We start from the raw sequence: 15,662 nt of genomic DNA on the forward strand, positions 1-15,662 counted from the left end.
TGCTCTCCAAAGACTTGCCAGTGACCATGTGGGCAAAAAAATAAAGAGAAAATGGTTTTTAAAATGAACCAAAACATTTTCTATTTGAGCAGCATATGAACACTCACTGCCTGGAAAATTCTAAATCCTCCTACCTGGGAAAGGAGGACTGTATCTCAAGGTCACATCCCCTCTTACACAGCTCTCTTCCATTTGTTAGTGGGTTTCTGCAGACTTTAAGGTCTGATAATAATGAAATTTCAAAATAATTTAACTGTTTCAAAACAGTGATTTCTGCAGTCCACTTATAATCAAACATCTGTCCCCTATTCACAGTAATCCCTGGAGAGAATTCAGGCTATTATAGTATTATATAAGGCTAAAGATTCTTAATCTGCCCATCCACCTGCTGTTTGAGGGTTTATTACCTAAGCCTTAATTAAGCTTTTAACTTGGTTTATATTTTCATCCTTTAAAATCCTTGCTACAAGACACAATCTTAAGGCAACATGACCCATAAAATGATGAGACTGATTGTTGCACTGGGCTTACAAAAGTAAGTCTTGTCACTTTACAAAGCCTTCTTTCATAGTGCCAACTCTCTGGTCTGGGCTGACACAGAGTTGTTCAGTCATTCTGTGTCTACCAACTACATAAAAAAACTCAGGGTGTATAAGACCAACAAGGACAGTGGTATTGGGTACGCAGGTGTTGCCAGGAAAAGGAAGAATACAGTTGCACTGGATTCCAGAGGGAGCTTCCCTGTGTCCCTCTCATATTTCTCTGATATGATCTGCAGTTTATTGGGATTCAAAGTTAGGGACAGATGCCAAAATACTATTCTTGATGCCAATTGGCCTACTTAACTACAGGCTTTTAGCTGGTAAATAAGTCAGTTGCTCTTGCCCCCAATCTGTCTTTATAAAGGTATATTATCTCCAGTTCAAGCTTTGTCCCTAAATTCACACTGGGAAGGCCCTGGAAAGCCCAGGGCTCTTGAGTAGATGGCCTGACCTAAAGCACATGAATGGTTGCCACACCACACTCTGTTCCATGAGTTCTTGGAGCCAGACCCTCCTCCCACACCTCTCCTGTCAGTAATGCTTCTACTATGGCTTTGTGGGCCCAGGAAAACTCAGATGAATTCTCTGTGTGTGTGCGTGCATGTGTGTAAATGTTTGCATAAAAGCACATCCTTCCTGACCTCTAACTCTGAAATGATTAGAACAAACTGACTTTTGTAAAAGAAGTATCTGATGTTCTTGCTTTTTGCCAAATTCTACTATATTTTAAGGGAATCTTGGCACAGAACTTTCATTACCCTGCTTCAGAGGCTATGTCAAAGCCAGACTGTATCCATCAAAAAGGGTCTCAATAATCATAATGTGATTTTCACAGAAAGTCAGTCACACAATAATATAATAAATAAGCACCAGTCAGCTCCATGAGGGCAGGGTCTTGCCTCTGTTGTCACTGCTGATATCCCCATGCCCAGAACAGGATCCAGCATGTCAAAGCATCAACAAGTTATTGGAGAAATGACTATTATTGATCGAAAGTCTACCATTTTTCAATCATGCAGATGACACTTTCATTATTTGTCTCTCTAGTCCTTATAACAAGGCTATGTGATGGACATTATTACAATTAGCTTATAAATAAGGAAACTGAGGTTTGAAGAATTTCACTAACTTGCCTAGGTCACATAGCAGGGATTCAAATCTAGGTCTGTCTGCCTTTCTAGTCCATGTTCAGTCAACTTCATCATGACTTCACTCCCAGAGCAGAAGCAAATATAGATTCACGCTTGGTCTTTTGCTCTATCAGATATCAAAATTTTCATATTATGGATTCAGAAACTCCTCCATGTGACAAGGACTCATAAAGGGCTGATGGAAAAGGATAGGAATACAGAGGGCTCCAATCATACATATATTCTGTGTGCAGAAAGGCAACAGAGTTCTGGCTCTCTCACTTCCCTACTACGCTGCTATAAATCTGAGACTAAATTTCCTTATCTGAAAATGGCATGAGTCTTGTCTCACTGAATTAAACGTGAACTGCATAAATACACAGTAAGGACTCAATTAGTGCAGTTTACTGCTAAACCCAGAATTATCTTCAAACTTATGGAAATTAATGTGATTGCTTTTAGAAATGACAGAAATTTTTTAATGGGAAGACTATACAATTATTATCTGTATCTATTTTCCTCTTCAAGAATTTTTCCCTTTGTCCAGGATTTTACTGATGAAATTTTAAGTGGAAACCCAAGAGAAATGAAAGGTGTTTTTTGGGGGGTATATTAATATTTATTAATTTTATTAATATTTATTAATACTATAAGATGCAACACTATTCAAATTACTACACTAATACAACTATCAATAATAAATCTACCAAGTACAGTTCAAGATTTCTTTGTACTCTCTTGTCCTTGGAGCAGATGTCTCTAAAGGTATACAAATTACTATGTTAAAATTATTTGAATTATTTTTCTATGTATATTTATGTGAAAAGCTTGACATACAGTTAAGGTCCTCTGTTTATGATGACAGTCCACTTTAGTTTATCACTTTCCCCTCATCTTTGATGAGGGATACTATAAAACCTATACTTGATTTAAAAGTCAAATCTGGAAATTCCTGGTGGTCCAGTGCTTGGGACTCCTGTGCTTTCACTGCCAAGGGCCTGGGTTCGATCCCTGGTTGGGGGAACTAAGATCCCACAAGCTGAAATGTGTGGCCAATAAAAAAGTCAAAACCTTATAAATGTGTGTATTTAAAGAAGTTCAATCCTTTGCCTATAGATTCCTTAATTTCCACTTACCCTTATTATATTTCCTTTTTTAAAAATATGCAGACACACACATATATATATAACATATCCTGTGTGTATATAATTTTCCCTTCCTTTTTATACAAAATATAGTATACATAGTGTTAAAGTAATTTTTAAATGTAAGTATTTAGATGAAAATGTCCCAATTATTGCTTTAAAAAGCCCTATCCATAGCAGATACAAACTATTACATATAGGAAGGATAAACAACAAGGTCCTACTGTGTAGCACAGGGAATTGTATTCAATATCCTGTGATAAACCATAATGCAAAAGAATATGAAAAAGTGAAAGTGAAGTCGATCAGTCGTGTCTGACTCTTTGAGACCCTGTGGACAGTAGCCCTCCAGGCAAGAATACTGGAATGGGTTGCCATTTCCTTCTCCAGGGAAAGGTGTTGTTTAAAGTCTGAACCCTCACTTGTAGTGGAGAAAGACCTTGTATATTGCAGATTAATGAATGAATCATCATCCAGCAAGTTCCCCAAATTTCTTTCCCTTGCTCTGTATAAGGCTTTTCAGGAAATAAAATTGCTTAAAAGAATACCCTCACTAAACATGGGTTAGAAAAAATAAAGTTTTGCTTTTGTTTTGTTTTTCTGCACAAAGCTGGAAGTTTTAGAATTAATTAGCTAATGTCTTCTGGACATGACATTATCTCCCTCAAGATGGAACAAGCTTAAAAAGCTTGTCACTGTGAGATGAGCAAGTTCTGCCTTGTTCCAAATTTATGACATTCTTAAGTAGTCTGAAGTGGCCTTTTCTGTGCTGCCTGGAGATCCATGGGCATCCTTTTCATTTCAGCTTGAGTCAAGGCTTTCCACATAAATCAAGCTACGCTGACGGAGCACTCAGCCTCACGTGATTTCATTCTCTGAACAATTCTTCCTGGGCCTTCATTGAATCAGTTTAAACTTGCCAAGAGCAAGTAATACAGGTTAGAAGTTTGAATTCACCATTTACTCTTCATTACTAAAAACTTATCAAGCAAATGGCTTTGAACTTCTGTTTTCTGTCTCTCTCCTGCATCAGGCCAAAAAACAAACATTTTGATCATTTCTCTCTCTCACGCACACATACATACACAGTCAAGACCAACTTGGTTTTGAAGGTACTCAAATAATAACAACATCCATAAGATGGTGCCTACCTTTCTGAAACTTCACTGCACAAAGATGCCCCTGGCTTGTGAAAACAGTCAGAGCCAGACTTCCAGTGCTCCAGCCAGCTTTGTTCTCATCAGAGAGCAACACACCTCACTGCTGTGTAAGCTCTGAAATTCTTTCAGAGACCCACCCTCTAAAGTTGCAGGTCAAGATTTCTGACTCAGGGCAATCAGTGACGTGGGGCACGGCTCCTGGAGGACACCTTCAGGTTCTTCCTGATGCGATGCTGTTTCCTGTTTCACCACTTGGAGAGGAGAAAAGTGGAATCCATTGAGACAGTGAATCACAAATGCATCAATTGCTTCATCATCATTGCGTTTCAGTACACACAGTAAAAAGTTGTTCGTCAACTGCTACTCAGGATAGTCTTGCTCTTTGTATTAAAAGGAACGGGTTTAGTGGCTGAGAGAGACCCGAAACACTGCTAACAGCCCTGCACAGTTCTCTGAGCTGGTCTGACAGTGTATTACTCTCCAGAAGCCTGAAACGTGGGCATGGATTTTGCTAGCTAAACCACCACCACCACCACCACCACCACCACACCACAAAACTCATTAACTAAGGAGCATCACTCTTAGAAATGCAATTTTTCCACCTGTTTCCTAGCAATTGAGAAAAATCCCCTTTCTGAACCATAAAATGACAAAAAAAATCAGGTCATCTTTTCTTTTTAGAATAGTTGGATGTGATTCGCTTTGTTTTGATTTGTGTCTCAAAGAATAATCATCACAGACAAGGAAAGACAAACTCAGTAGCATGGTATAAACGTTGTTTGCCTGCTTCAGATGCTTCCATTTTAAAAGCAGGTGTCCCTCATTTTACAGAGCTTGAGATGTTACACCTTTTGGAACCATTTTCACTCTCCTTTGTCTGAAGATGAAACAGCTGCAACCGTGGATTATTTAAAGGTGCTCTGACAAGTAAAAAAGCTTCAACAAGTTGATTCCTGTCCGTCTCAGAAGCCAAACCTTGCCTCCCAGGAGGTCTGGGCAGTGCTGCCTCCCTGAAAGCCTGGTTTGAAGCTCTCCTCATTGGCTGACTCTAACCGCTGAAAGACAGCTTTCTTCTTCTGTCAGCTTAATAGCTGACAGCAAAATAAAAGTTGACTAGAGGCAGAGAAGAGGAAAATGCCAGTTTGAAGTTCTCTGAAACTTTACAGTTTCTCAAATTTCCCTAATGAATTTAGTTCAAAGAAGGAAAACTGGTCAAGGCCCTTTCACTCAACACTTGCTTATGCAATTCTCCTAGTCTGGTTTTCTCTTCTCAGATTTTTTCTATTAAAGGGTTCATAAATTTTAAAGCTCATTTGGCAGGCGGTGATCTGTCAGCAGATTGGGCAGTGAATGCACAGACTGTGGTTCAGATCTTACCAGATCTTGCCAGGGGACTATGCAGAATTGCCCCATACTGTACATTTCTAGTCTGTTGTTTAGTCGCTAAGCTGTCTCTGACTCTTTGCAACCCTATGAACTGCAGCACACCATGATTCCCTGTCCTTCACTGTCTCCTGAGTTTGCTCAAACCCATGTCCATTGAGTAGGTGATGTTTTCCAACTATCTCATTCTTTGTTGCCCTCTTCTCTGCTTGCCCTCAATCTTCCCCAGAATCAGGATCTTTTCCAATGAGTTGGCTCTTTGTATCATGTGGCCAAAGTATTGGAGCTTCAGCATCAGTCCTTCCAATGAATACTCAGGACTGATTTCCTTTAGGATGGACTGGTTGGATCTCCTTGCAGCCCAAGGGACTCTCAGAGTCTTCTCTAGCACCACAATTTGAAAGCATCAATTCTTCGGTGCTCAGCCTTCTTTATGGTCCAACTCTCACATTTGTACATGACTACTGGAAATGTACAGCCTGGTAGGCTGCAGTCCATGGGGTCGCTAAGAGTCGGACACGACTGAGCGACTTCACTTTCACTTTTCACTTTCATGCATTGGAGAAGGAAATGGCAACCCACTCCAGTGTTCTTGCCTGGAGAATCCCAGGGACGGGGGAGCCTGGTGGGCTGCCATCTATGGGGTCGCACAGAGTCGGACATGACTGAAGCGACTTAGCAGTAGCAGCAGCACTGGAAAAACCAGAACTTTGACTATATGAACCTTTATTAGCAAAGTGATGTCTCTGCTTTTTAATACTCAGTCTAGATTTGTCACAGGAGACAACCAGTCCTTTAGACTCTCCTCGTGCCCTTTCCCACTATTGTCCAGGCAACAGAAGCAGGCAACTTCCATGCCCGTCCATTGGCTGCTTTCTGCTCTCTCTTGCCTGATAGAAGTCTGACTCACCTGCCAAGTCCCACAGCTCTCACCCCACCCTGTTGTGTGTTTATAACGATATTACAGCACTCTACTCTACTATTACAACTTAGCCAGTTTTGTATCTGCTTCCCTACTACACGGGCTTCTCCAGTGGCTCAACGGTAAAGGATCTGCCTGCAATGCAAGAGACACAGGAGATGCGGGTTGGATCACTGGGTTGGGAAGATCCCCTATGTCTTGGAAGGAAGACATAGCAATAACTCCAGTATTCTTGCTGGGATAATTCCGTGGACAGAGGAGCCTGGCAGACTACAGTCTGTGGGGTTGCAAGAGAGCTGGACTTGACCGAGCATGCATGTAGTCCCCACTACATTGGTAATTCCTCTGGAATATGCCTCACACATCCTTATATCCCTGGAGCTTAGCACTGTGATGAGCTGTTCAATACATGTTAATAGTTAACACCCCAACTTGTGGGCAACCAACACTCAGTTTCACTCTGCAGATATCTGGGGAAAAGGATACTTCTGAACTCTACTCTGGATTCCCTCAGAATTAAATAAGCCAAAACAGTACTGTAGGACCACAAGTTTGTTTGTTTGTCAACTGTATAACTAAATATATGTCATCTACTGATAAGATGTATGTACAAATCAAAGATAAAGTATTTATACATAGCTCATAGCTTCTCTATCATCAAAAGAATCTCACATCTGCTATATTTCTTGAGTCAAGGACAAGGTATAGTTCCTCCTTCTTTAGAGACAGATGAAAAACCTATACAACAGAGGACAGCAGCTAGAGGGATAGAAGGGAGGAATTCTGGAGGTTTGCTGGTTGTGACTTGGGGGAGTTGTTAGCCTGAGTTCCTCTGAGGAAGATAAACACAAACATGTTCCTTCCAGGACTCCTAAGGTAATGATTTTCTTTTTCCCTTTTTTTCTCTTTCTCACTTGTGCCTCATGATAAATGTATCCGTTCATTGCTAACAGAAAACAGAGAATGCAAAGCAAGCATGACAGAGCAAGATGCATGTGTGGGTGTCACTTCCAGGAAATACTGTTTCATTTTATTAGAAAACTTTAGGACTTAAGACATTAAATCAGTTTTATATATTTGAATCCCCATTCGGTTCCGTTTGGTTCAGTTCAGTTCAGTTCAGTCACTCAGTCGTGTCCGACTCTTTGTGACCCCATGAATCACACCATGCCAGGTCTCCCTGTCCATCACCAACTCCCGGAGTTCACTCAGACTCACATCCATCACGTCAGTGATGCCATCCAGCCATCTCATCCTCTGTCGACCCCTTCTCCTCCTGCCCCCAATCCCTCCCAGCATCAGAGTCTTTTCCAATGAGTCAACTCTTCGCATGAGGTGGCCAAAGTACTGGAGTTTCAGCTTAAGCATCACTCCTTCCAAAGAAATCCCAGGGCTGATCTCCTTCAGAATGGACTGGTTGGATCTCCTTGCAGTCCAAGGGACTCTCAAGAGTCTTCTCCAACACCACAGTTCAAAAGCGTATAAAACAGTCTTATGGACTCTGTTGGAGAGGGAGAGGGTGGGAAGACTTGGGAGAATGGCATTGAAACATGTATAATATCATGTATGAAATGAGTTGCCAGTCCAGGTTCAATGCACGATACTGGATGCTTGGGGCTAGTGCACTGGGACGACCCAGAGGGTGGTATGGGGAGGGAGAGGGGAGGAGGGTTCAGGATGGGGAACACATGTATACCTGTGGCGGATTCATTTTGATATTTGGCAAAACTAATACAATTTGTAAAGTTTAAAAATAAAATAAAATTTAAAAAATATATAAAAAAATTTAAAAAAAAGCATCAATTTTTCGGTGCTCAGCTTTCTTCACAGTCCAACTCTCGCATCCATACATGACTACTGGAAAAACAATAGCCTTGACTAGACGGACCTTTGTTGGCAAAGTAATGTCTCTGCTTTTGAATATGCTATCTAGTTTGGACATAACTTTCCTTCCAAGGAGTAAGCGCCTTTTAATTTCATGGCTGCAATCACCATCTGCAGTGATTTTGGAGCCCAAAAACATGAAGTTTGACACTGTTTCCACTGTTTCCCCATCTATTTCCCATGAAGTGATGGGACCAGATGCCATGATATTAGTTTTCTAAATGTTGAGCTTTAAGCCAACTTTCTCACTCTCCTCTTTCACTTTCATCAAGAGGCTTTTGAGATCCTCTTCACTTTCTGCCATAAGGGTGGTGTCATCTGCATATCTGAGGTTATTGATATTTCTCCTGGCAATCTTGATTCCAGCTTGTGCTTCATCCAGCCCAGCGTTTCTCATCATGTACTCTGCATAGAAGTTAAATAAGCAGGGTGACCATATACAGCCTTGACGTACTCCTTTTCCTATTTGGAACCAGTCTGTTGTTCCATATCCAGTTCTAACTGTTGCTTCCTGACCTGCATATAGGTTTCTCAAGAGGCTGGTCATTGCTGCTACTGCTACTGCTAAGTCACTTCAGTCGTGTCCGACTCTGTGCGACCCCATAGACATCAGCCCACCAGGCTCTCCTGCCCCTGGGATTCTCCAGGCAAGAACACTGGAGTGGGTTGCCATTTCCTTCTCCAATGCATGAAAGAGAAAAAGTGAAAGTGAAGTCACTCAGTCGTGTCCGACTCTTAGCGACCCCATGGACTGCAGCCTACCAGGCTCCTCCGCCCATGGGATTTTCCAGGCAAGAGTACTGGAGTGGGGTGCCATTGCCTTCTCCGAGGCTGGTCATTAATAGATATGAAATCGTTTATTAAAATATTAATGATTCACTACATTTTAAAAAGTGAATATTACCTCTGACAATAAAATGTAAGCAATCAAGCCTGATAAGAGTGAAGAGGTTTCGAGGGGAGTAATAAGACATGTGTTACAAAACGGATGAGTTTTTATACACAGAGCAATCTTGTCACTAAATGTTACTAAAGTAAGAAAGAGCGTAAAGAGTAGTTCACAGTGTAAAAGAGGGGCAGGGGATAAAAGCAGGCAAATCCAATCCGGACTTTGGAGGACTACTTTGGAACTCAGAGGAGGAACACAGAGGAAGCAGGACACAGGGAACGGACTGTGGGCCCCAGTGGGAAGCAGACCCCTAGATATGGGGCCACAGCTCCGCTGGCAAGGACCAGAGGGCACCCAGTTGCATGTGGTACAGATGTGGAGGAAAAGGAAGCAGGGCAGCTTCTGATATTCTAAGCTGCGTGTTATATTTGAGACCAAACCTTAATTTTCTAGAGAAGAAAATATAAGTTTAATAGGGTTTATCTGCTTTTCTCCTCAAAGGAGAGACTCTCTTTCAAAAAACAGTTATCTGGCTATGTGAGCAGGCTCTCCACAGCTTTGTTTACCAGCCCCGGTGAGGGCCAACCAGACGGTCTCTGCCTTGGTGATGGGGCAGGCCACATCTCAGCTGGTCTCCTCCAGAAAGTTTTTGCTGCTGAACCCAGTGCCTCTTTGTGCTTATTGTGTGATCTTACTCTTACTGACTGCGTGACTCGAGACAAGTCACTTAAGTCTCAGTTCCTCGGGTTTCTCAGCTGCAAAATGGGGAAAATAACAGCAATATCTTACCGAGTTAGGAAAACATTAAATTAATTAATATCCATCAAAGCTCTTAGAGTACCTGGCACATAGTAAGCACTTTGTAGATTTTAGCTATGATTATAATAACCAATATTATTAATATATTTAATCTATATGCTTTATTCCTATGTTTATTCCTAATAGACTTTATTTTTTTGCACATAGACTTAGTTTCTCCAATTAAATCTTGAGTATAAGGATTGTATAAAGTTTTCAAGTAGCACCCATGACCATTCTCTGAACACAGTATTTGTTCATTATCTCACTTAGCATGCATTTACTGGCTTCATACTATGTGCCAGACATAAAACATTATGTGTTTTGAAGGATCTAAGGTCTCAATAATAAAAATACAGAGTGACTTCCCAAACTGATACAGATGCATACTCACAGAGATGAGCAGAATTGTTCACTAACCCTATAATAAAGAGTGCAGAGGGAAATGGACACATGTACATGCAGTACAAGTATATATGCTCTACCCAGGCGCACACTGGGACAATAGAGGAGACAGACTTCAAAATTTACTACTTCACAGCCTTTGTGCATGCAAGCATAAGCCATGGATTTTAAAAGAGGAGCTCAGACTGCATAGTATGGCATCAGGAAACAGACTGGAGTTGGCAGATAAACTTTTCATCCTCAAAATCATTAACACCATGATTGTTCCAGTCTGTGAAGGCTTGAATTGGTAGCTTTAACATCTATACTCCCTTAATCCAACATTGTGCCAAGCATTCCATATACCTTATGAGTTGCACCAGCACTACACAGGTGTGAAGAAAGAGGAGGTAGGAAGGAGGTGAGTGTTTGAATAAATATCTGGGCCACTGACACCATGGTATGCATACCAGACAATCAGGAAACAAAATGCCCCTTATATATCCAGTCATCATTCATTCATGTATTGTATAAGCTGCTTGAAACACAAAGATGAAGGCGAGACCCCTGAGCTCAATGAGCTTCTTGTCTATCTTTTCCCTCTCACTCGCCTTCTCCCTCTATCCGATACCCTACACACCATGTGCCAACAAAGAACCAAGAGAAGGTGTGCTTGGCAACCTGAGACCACCAAGGATGGGCATCTCTCTTCAGCTTGTGAATTCTTGGGAGAAAGTTTTTAAAAGGCAGGATGGAGTCCTTTATGAAAAACACAAGCTGGACTAAATTTCATGATGACAGCAACTAAGATTCATTCCCAAGAATAAGAACTCACACTTCTCTCTCCTTATTTGACTTTGCTACTCCACAGGGCATTAGAAATACAGAGCAGGCTTGAGGCAGAGACTGAGCATGTGTGGATTTGTGGCTGTTGAACAAGTGTGGACAGCCCTTGGTCATTTCCAGACCCTCCTAAAATAAAGTTCTAGGACAAATGCATTTCCCCTCCTTGGTTGTTTTTGTGCCATCAAAGCATCCACAGTGACCAGAACATTGTGGTGTGACTGAAAGTAGTACTGAAATTCTAGTCCTGGGGTCTGTGTCCTGTCTCCGTCTAGTCTCTGAGGGAGAGCTGCCCTCCTCCTTTAGAGCACTCTAAAAACACAGCCTACAACAAAATACTTCCTTGTTTCAGAACTTACGGCTTCTTTATGCTGGTTACATGAAATCTAACTTCCATGACTGTCTATTTCCTAGCCACTCCTCCAAACTATGATCCCAGGCAGCCTATCCCACTTTGCTCCCCACTGTCCCCCAATACCAATCTCCTCTTGGGGTGAGCCAGTGGCTATGCTCATGCCCTGCCTGCTATCCCTCCTTATCCAAGCCCCACCCATTTCCTCTGGGAAACTTTGCCTCTCAAAGCAACTTGAATCAACCTTTCTCTTTACATTTATCATCCAAGTCATACCATCAGGCCCATTTTATGTGCAGTCCCATTCTTTAATAGTACAGCACAAAAATCCTCTTGTAACTCAAATCGATCGGTATATTCCTTGTCTCCCCTAGGCTGTAAACAGCCTGTGAGCCCAGATCTCACCCCAGAAACACTACTAGGTTCATAGGAGACCCTCAGTAAATACTAGTTACGGATCTGATAATACGCTTTACTCCTATGTTTTAAGCTGCATGTACCTTCTGCTGCTGTTCTTCCTCCTTCCATGGTATTTTCATTCCTTCAACAATTATTTATTGAGCACCTCCTATGTGCCTGGAAATAGGAAATCACAGTGAACAAGGCAGTGATGGTCCCTGCTTTCTAGCTACTTAAGGATCTCAAACTTTGGCTATTGCTGGAAAAAGCAAGCACATTCCCTGAATGTCAGCAGTCATTTGCTCTATTAACAGATCAACTGAACTACACAGTGAGTGCTGGAGTCTAACACTTTGGAAGAGACTAAAGGGATATGAGCAAAATACCATATACCAGACTAATTATAAAGTGCCCCTCACAGGTTTCTACTGAGATCTGAATTGAGGAAAAACAATCCCCTGCCTTCTTAACCTCTTTTGTGTTAGGCTGGTTTTGAATTAGAAATTTAGATTATCACTTTACTTGTTTCACTGTTGGGTGCGGTCTGAAAGTGTCCAATAGGACAGGATGATTTCCATTCATTTATCTCTTTTTAAAATAGATGCCTTATTATTTCTCTGGAATAAAACTGCCAAATATTAGTTCCTCTTAAAATAAATCAGGTATAAAAATTGTTTTGCTAAAAACTAATAAGATGCATCACCAAATATTTACATGAATAATTTATGGTTATAATGTTCATTAATTCATACATCTGTGGAATTCCTATCATAGCAGTTACCAGTAGGTACGGTTAAAAAAAATAGGTTGCTTGATGATGGTAAACTGTTTGTAAGGTCCATTTGCAAAATAAAATATTAGCCAGTTACAATTAAATGTCTGACTGACACATTAGAGAATAAATTATACATTGGGAAATTAGTTTCAACAACTATAGTCCAAACTTTAAGTTATCTAAATCCTTAAAATAAAAATCAACCAACCAACTAGTCAACAAATAAACACAAATACAAAATGTAAAAATAATTATTATAGCAAGCATCACTGACTGAATGAACAAGAATCTGAACAAACTCCAGGAGATAGTGAAGGACAGGGAAGCCTGGCATGCTTCAGTCCATGGGGTTGCAAAGAGCTGGACACGACTTAGTGACTGAACAACAACAACCATTAAAAGCTTTAAATTTTAGTGGAAAAATTTTAAAAATCTCATCATAGCTGAAAAGAAAAACATCTTTGAATAGCATAACCCCTTTGACATCAGATATGCTCTGCATCAGGTTTTTAGAAAAAGTAACATCATAAGTAGGACAGACCAGAAAACTCTCAGATTATTTAACTTCATTACTGAATTTTAGCAGGGAAAATGTAAAGCAAAGATCTTCATATGGTCACACATGGCAACAACAGATATAACCTATAAATCATGCATATTTTCACAATAACAATGATGGGGTTTGTGGCTTCTATTATCAGCAACCACTAGAGTGACTGATCTCATATACTGGAGCAATTTTACCATTCCATTCCTTACACATCAACAACCATCTACAATGAACGTGATGGATCAGATACCCAAATACATGCTATGCTAATACCATGTTAAGTAATTATAAAACATGGAGCTAATTAGGGCAGAAATACCATTTGACTCTTTCATAGTTTCAATCTTTGCAAATAATTGTTATCAAGATAAATTATTATTACTGCAAGGTTACTTTCTATACATGTAACATATTTGTCCTGATCTAAATCTGTAACAATTATTAAGATGTAATCCACAATAAGTATACTTTATTATTACAACCTAGTACAAATATACCTGTTAAATAAACATAACTGAAACCTTACCCAATGGTTCAGTGGGTAAAGAGTCTGCCTGCAATGCAAGAGACTCAGGAGACACAGGTTTGATCTCTGGGTTGGGAAGATCCTCTTGAGGAGGAAATGGCAACCCACTCCAGTATTCTTGCCTGAAAAATCCCTTGGAGAGAGGAGCCTGTTGGGCTATAGTCCATGGGGCCACAAAGAGTCAGACAAAACTGAGCATGCTCGCTCAACTCAAAGTTTCACAAAACAATACTTATCCATACCATTTATAATGTACTCTATTGTCTATTCTAATCTTAAAAAATGCTGGTCTGGACCTACTAAATTTGTTTACTGAACAATTAATGGAAGATAAGGCACAATTTACAGTAGGCAAACCAACCTAACTGGATCAATTTACCCTTTATACAACTTCACATTCCACCCCTCCCCCATTTCAGTTGATTTAAATTTAAATTATTTCTTTTACCCCCCATTTTCTGATGGGGTAAAAGAAAAACTGGAATAAACATCAAAAATCACAGGGTGATTTAGGCTTACAAGCTATGATTATGAGGAACAGGATGGTGCCTTTTTCATCTCTGAGGTCCCAGGACCCAGATCTCACAACCGGATGTAAACACATACTGGGTCCTTGATACATTTGGTTGAATTTTAGAGTTAAAAAAAGGGTATTGTTAAGAGTTTCCTTAAAGTCACACAGGTATAATAATTTTCACCTGAGAAAAACGAAGGCCCCTCAGAAGTGCTGGCCAGGGATACAGAGGGCACTGCGGTCTGTGAATCGAGTCTAGGCCTTGAGTCCACTTCCGGACAGTCTCCCGGGCTCCCTTACCTTGAACTCCACAGAAATGTGGGCTTGACCCCTAGTCACCCAAGTGAGAAGATGGAGCCAACCCAGCAATTCACAAAAACCCATGAGGGCAAGACAAAGAGGGAAACCCGCTTGGCACTGGAGTCCTGGGACGAGTCTAACCGACTTTGCAAGGCCGGTAGGCGGGCTGCAGTGAGACGGCGGAGACTCGGCCCAGGACTGGACAGGGCTGCGGCCTGGTGGAGGCCGGGGCCGGGCCTGGCCTCGACCTGAGCGGGAAGGGCCCTGGTACACGGCTGACTGGCGGACGGGGCATGGCCTCGGCCTGCGTCAGCACAAGGGCCTCTGACACGACCTGCGCGGGGACCGGACGGGGACAGACCTCAGGCTGCGAAGCACCGGCACGCAGCAGGCCGCTGGCCCCCAGCCACACACTCTCCGCACCTTTATCTCTCGGGCCTGAGGCTGGGCTCCGTCGCCAAGCCGAGCCAGGCGGCCAGTGCGGCGGTGCATCCTGGGACGCAGGCCAGGCGGCCAGTGGGGCGGTGCATCCTGGGATACAGGGCGGCTCATGGTCGCTGAGTGCGTGGCGCCCGGGGTGGGCGGGGACTGGGGGGCCCGCAGGCCGCCACCCACCAACAACCTGCTGACGGTGGCAGGGACTTCACGTGGGGTGGCGCCTCCTCCGACATGCACACTGACACGGTCACAGGGGTTAAGTAACTTTCCACGGCGGCCACATAGTACAACTGGGCTTCGAATCTGGGTTTTTCATTATTTCAAACCCGGTGCCCTTGCTACTCAACTACACAACCTCTCCAGGGGGCAAATACCACTGTAACTGGCCTACAGACCGTTTACAACTTGGAGCGTAGGGACAGGAATAGGACCCGCATTTGCGGTGATCTCTCATTACAATGTTGAATGAAGACATAGATCGGAACTGGAAGACATAAAATGGGGCAGTGAAAAAAAAAAAAGCTCCAGTAAATGGGGAGTGTTATTCTTTTGAATATTTTATTAAAATATAATTCTATGACAGTCGTTTATAGATAAGATAGTATAGTGTGGTAAGGAAAATGGGCTTTGGAGCCAGAGTCCTGGGTTTAAATTTTGACTCTTCAATTTATTAATTTTGGGTTGTGTGACCTTGGACTTTTTAGTATTTTTAAATGTTTTTTTCCTCA

At 41.8% G+C, this 15,662-nt stretch overlaps 1 protein-coding gene across 3 annotated transcripts in view; it reads right to left on the reverse strand.

Moving 5' to 3' along the window:
• Nucleotides 1-4,822, reverse strand: part of CERS3 (ceramide synthase 3) — a 149,678-nt gene extending 144,856 nt beyond the window's left edge. The window contains exons 1-2 of one of the 3 annotated variants that reach the window (XM_044932851.2): nt 4,580-4,822; nt 3,969-4,228 (exon numbers count right to left, since the gene is read on the reverse strand). The gene's annotated coding sequence lies outside the window, so the exon portion shown is untranslated. Of the gene's footprint in view, nt 1-3,968; nt 4,518-4,579 lie in introns of those variants that run through there. The other 2 variants (XM_044932853.2, XM_044932852.2) reach the window with 2 other exon arrangements.
• Between the last annotated feature and the right edge of the window lie 10,840 nt (nt 4,823-15,662).

The sequence above is a fragment of the Bubalus bubalis genome, chromosome 20 (assembly GCF_019923935.1).
Source record: "Bubalus bubalis isolate 160015118507 breed Murrah chromosome 20, NDDB_SH_1, whole genome shotgun sequence".
NCBI classification, from domain to species: Eukaryota; Metazoa; Chordata; class Mammalia; order Artiodactyla; family Bovidae; genus Bubalus; species Bubalus bubalis.